The sequence below is a fragment of the Talpa occidentalis genome, unplaced genomic scaffold, assembly GCF_014898055.3.
Source record: "Talpa occidentalis isolate TD23 unplaced genomic scaffold, MPIMG_talOcc4v2.1 talOcc4.2, whole genome shotgun sequence".
Taxonomy (NCBI): Eukaryota; Metazoa; Chordata; class Mammalia; order Eulipotyphla; family Talpidae; genus Talpa; species Talpa occidentalis.
In genome coordinates, this window is record NW_023602073.1 from 83,669,863 (window position 1) to 83,675,189 (window position 5,327).

At 38.3% G+C, this 5,327-nt stretch overlaps 1 long non-coding RNA gene across 1 annotated transcript; it reads right to left on the minus strand.

Annotated features, from left to right (window-relative positions):
* Nucleotides 1-211: 211 nt before the first annotated feature.
* On the minus strand, nt 212-4,896 carry LOC129146475 (uncharacterized). Its single transcript, XR_008553252.1, has 3 exons — nt 4,805-4,896; nt 4,057-4,165; nt 212-297 (listed from the first exon to the last, which is right to left on the minus strand). It is a non-coding gene; the product is annotated as an uncharacterized LOC129146475 (long non-coding RNA).
* Between the last annotated feature and the right edge of the window lie 431 nt (nt 4,897-5,327).

A 5,327-nucleotide genomic window follows, 5' to 3' on the forward strand; every position in this document is an offset into this window, starting at 1 on the left:
TATACAAAGTGAGAAAGTAAAATTTAAATACAAAGCAATTTCACTAATAAAATGCTCAGGCAGTCTAGAGTAATTTGGGTAGTTGGTGAATCATTGCTTAGCAATTCATGAACACTGTGGGTGCTTGGAATTCAATTCCATTGTCCTTTATCTGAATTGCTTTGAAAAAAGGTCACATGAGAAGGAAAGGAAGTTTTGACTTTCACATGCCTGTTATTGCTAAGGAAACCACTTCCTCGGTATTCACATATTCAGCATGTCTCCAGTTTTGGCTTCCATACAAATGACATCTTGGTACTGCATTAAGAAACAAACAAGGGTGGAAAATATTTTAAAAACTCAACTCAACTATGACATGCTCACAGAACAAAAAGAAGAGCTTTTTCAGACTCCCTTTCTTTTCTGAATTACGCTAGGTATGCCTGGATGGAGCCTCTCAGAGCTAACAGGATGTCTGAGATACGAAGGAAGTGGCCTGTGATCTGCAGTAAACACATGAGAGCTAATACTGCTTTGTTGTATTTTCTGATTGGCAATGGCTCTGAACTATCTCCTACTTGTAGTTGCAGACAAAGAAACAGGAGATGAATTACCATGTTCTAGGACTGAGTGTTCCTTTCCAATTCAAATTGCAATAAGACATAAAAATGGTTAGTCTTCAAGTGTGCAAGTGTGTAGATTATATAACTTGTCTCCCCTGTATTTTTGTTTGTTTTGTTTTTTTTTTTTTTTTTTTTTTTTTTTTTTTTGGTCTTTGAAGGAGAAAAAAATATGAAGGGATATTTTAGAATGACTGGGCCATCAGTGGGGCTTATTGCAAATAGTGCTGAATTCAAAAGTGGCTATTTTTGTTCAAGTGCATCTTAACTATTTGGTGGTTTCTTTGCTTTTATTTCTATTTCTATTTTTAACCCAAACAGTAAAATCGTGTCTAAACGATCTCCTTATCCATTGTAGAAATCTAACTATTTTTAATTCTCCCTGTTGCTGAGAATAAGACCCAGGAGATCACAAATCTGAGATGTCTGAGATCCATCTATCTGAATATCTGGAATCTCCCATCACTAGGATTTATGCTTCCTCTTCTGCCTTTTAGTTCTCAATGTTATTCATGAATCATAGGTTTAGAATGAAACTGCACTGTAATTAACAGCAATCGGCAAACAACTACTTTATAGCGAACTTATAGCAAAAGAGTACTCATTTCTTATTATAGAGACAGCCCTTTAAAAAAAAGCTGAGGCAGCGCATTAGCAGAGCATTTGAGAAATTTTATACTGACAAGCGATAATGTTAGCATCAAGTGGGTACCTTAAACATTTAAAATGCATTGTTTAAGAAATCATGAATTTTATTTTTATTTTTATAATATAAGGAAGCTAAACAGAAGCTATACAGAAAATGCTTGTTGATTAATTGATTGATAGAGTGATGATCATCTACGCATACTCCCTGTAACTTACTCTAAAGCACTCTATTTATGGGTGGATGTTATAAAAACAAATTGCAAACACTATAGATGCTTTGGTTTCAGATAGAATTAGGATGATGATGATGATGATAATGATACATCAATAGCAACAACGGTAATAGAAGTAGCTAGCATATAGTCAACTTTAATGAGTAACAGTCATTTCAATAAGCATTTTGTATATATTATTTCATTTAATCCTCACAACAACCCTGTGAGACTGGTACTATTATTATCTCTATTTTCATAGGAAGAACTGACTCAGAGGTTAAGTAAATGCTTAAGTTTACTTACGTAGCAAGCAACAGGACTGAGATTTGAAAGACAGTAGTGTTTCTCTAGAGGCTGAGCTCTTAACCACTATGGTAGATGTCTACATAGAGAAAGCCTTTGACATAGACTGATTTGAAATGCCAAAAGACTAAAGAAAGGAAAGGACCCCACCCCTTCCTGCCAAACAAGTGTGTATGCATGGCTCTTGTTTGACTCTTTTGAACTTAAAGTGAAAAAGACCACAATCCTCTGGCTAGGAAAGGGGGGTCATCACCAGCCTCAATCATCCAGGAAAAGAGAGGTCTTGAATAAGGAAAAAAAAAGTAAAGGACTGTTTCAGCAAAGGTCTTATTGTGTGTGTTTGGGTGGTGGGTGTGTGAAGGTAACAGTGGCTTTCACTACACCTCTGTGCTAACCTCCTGGGCAGTTGAGGATGATGTTAGGTCTTAATAATCTGAAAAATCAAGTTTCAAGCTATGACTTCCACCTATTACCTTTAGAAAAATCATTTTTAAATGTCTTCTCTGTCAAAGAGATGCTCAAAGGATACTAAGGGAAACATCATGTGGTTATATTTGGATTGAATGTTTAAGGAAGTAGGGACTTCCCCCTATATCCTCCTCACCCTTTGAGCCAAACTAGTAAGATGTCACCAAGGAGAGGGGGTGAATCTAGTGGGAAAATTAAAGTTTCGAGGTCAGATGCCATAAAGAGATGCTCCTTTCACTACCAAAGCAAGAAAAATCATCCCTATTCCTTCTTTTCTTCTCTTCACCCCTTGGATTCTACCTTCTTTTGTTATTCCACTATTTCCATTAAAGAAGAAAGCCCTGTCTCCATAGCATCTCAAAAATATTTCCCCTGCTGGTTCTGCAATTACCCCACTATCCTGAGTTAAGGCATTAAAGGCCATAATGAAGGGCCTCCCCTGGTGGCGCAGCGGTTGAGTGCTGGGCTGTGAGGCTGCCTGCAGCCTCTGCAGTGCCAGTTCGATCCCCAGCCACTGGCGAGAGTCCCACCAAAAAAAAAAAAAAAAAAAAAAAGGCCATAATGAAATGCAACAGCTATCAAAGAATTTTAAGAGGTATCCCCTCCAGCTTAGTCAAGTGGCACCAACATTTACCCAAGTTGCTCAAGCCAAAATTTTAGAGTTATTCTTGATTGTTTCATTCCTTCATTTACATTATCAATAAGACATGAAATCCACATAAAAAAAATTCTGAGTGCTGCTTCTCTTCATCACTATCACCTCTCACCTGGGATGCTTCAGTGCCATCTTAGTCCAACCAGATACTTGCACACCTGACTTCTTTTAACTCATTGTCAGACATCAAATTGGAGTGAACATTTTAAGATTTAGTAAGAGTACATTATTACTCCTTTGTTTAAATTCCTCCAGTGGCTTCCCATTTTGGTAAAATCAATCCTATACACCTACCTTGGTTTATATTGCCATATATGATTTACCTGTCTATTCCTTGAAAAGAATAGTTCCTTTAACCATTATACTCCAACTGAACCCATTGCTATTTTACTGTTCCTCGAGTGTGCTAAGCTCATTTCTGTAGTAGGAAAAAAATTGATCTCACTTCCTAGAAGTTTCTTTTTCCTTGTCTTTGCATGGCAGAGTCCTTGTCATTTCAGTTTTACTTTCAATATCACTATAACAGAGGAGGCATCTCTATAAAAGGGAGAGCTACCATTTTCCCCACCCCCATTTACATGCAGCTGCCTTGGACTAGCAACTGGGTATTAGGGGGCAGAACCGAGTGGCTAGGTGAAGTTATATAACACTGCAAGCAGGTGGGCTCTGGAGAGATGGGTGAAGAAGGGCTGGCTCAACTTTGGACTCTACCAGGGATGGGAGACATGGAGGAGAGACATGTAGAAACACTTGAAAGAGACCTGTATGAGAGACACATGGAGGAGCAGCCATTATCTTGATTTATACATTGATTTTGCTTTTTTCATCCCAGAGTTGCCTAGCTCCTTGCACCCCCTTTGTGTGGCTCCCCACCAGAAGGTGCCTCAGACTTTTGGGGAGCTTTCAGGCTTCAGTGGCCCCACTTCATGCCATGAGGAGATGAGTAACTTTGGGTGTTTTATTGGGAAACTATAATCTTTTCTTCTGTCTCTGTGCACACTATTCTATTAAAGTTCTTTTACACTGAGTCTCCTGTGTCCTTATGCTCACTGATGACTGGATCCCTTTAGACAGGATAAGTTTATGGGCCCTGGGGTGCCCCTTGATTATGTGCTAAAACCACCACTTCAGAGAATTCCCCTCCTACTGGAGTTGTTGGATCACTTACATCATTGTTGCTTGCCTCCTGCTAGAAGGTACACTTCCTGGAAGCATCTCTCTTGCTTACTATACTGTATAGGAGGCCTAGAAATATGCTGACACTCTGGAGGACCTCACTGCATATTGGTGAAAGGAGAAACAAACACTTATTAGGCACTATTACTCTGCTCAATTCAGATTATAGCCAACCACTAAGCTCTGAGAAAACATAGGAGGGGGAGATTTCACTGGACATGAAGAATGGAAGATAATTGAATCAAATTCTGTTTTACAATTAACAAAGTCCTAAAAATGACAATGGGAATATTGATATGAAGGATTCTAAAGTTATTGTTTCCATGTTAGCATTTACATAGTTTAAACTACAGTTAATTTAGAACAACCCCAATCTCTGACTTAAAACATCTGAAATTTATTTCTTGCACTTGATATTCATATCATTTCTGTTTATTGTAAGCCCTCAGCAACCCAGTCAGATGGAGGAGACACCATCTTGGTTTTCTGTTCCAAAAGGAAAGGAAAAGCAAGCATGCAAGGAACTATTACTCTATATTTGCTACTAAGGCTTCTACCCAGACGTGACCTCGCTCAGATTTTGTTGGTCAGAACAAGTCATGTCACTACTTATATTCGATTGGGTAGAAAAGTGCAAAGAGTACTAGACAGCACCATTGTCTACCACTCACTGGCCATCTGAAAGGGGAAGAAAGGAGACACAAGACAATTATTGATCCATAGGAGTGGTAACTACTCACCATAGAGAAGTGATGGTAAGGAAATGCTGTTTGATTAGTGGTAGGAAATACTGGGTGGTAGGACATACTGTTTAATTAGGCCCAAAATTTTCAACTAGGAAGTCATGTTTTCCTTTTTTTAACCAAAAGAAGATTGGGAGACTGGAATCAATGAACCTCAAACATTCACTTAGACAAGGCTGTTCTTTCTTGGGTAGTATATCTCTCTTAAAGATTTAGTCATTTTTCGTGTACTGGATATTCTGTTTGCCTTATCAAATGTATTTTCTTTTCTGCCTTGTTCAGTGCTCCTGGAACTATCTATGGATTGCATTATACAAATTCCCTTGCACACTGCCTTCTTGTTGAAGAATAGGAAGAACAGTGTTTTAATCTGTTTAGGCTGCTATAATAAATACCACAGAATGTATAGTTTATAAATACAGAAATTTACTTTGCACTGTTCTGGAGGATGTAAGTTTAATATCAGGGTGAGGACCCTCATCTGGGTTGAAGACTCATTTTCTCACTTGTCAGAAAGAGT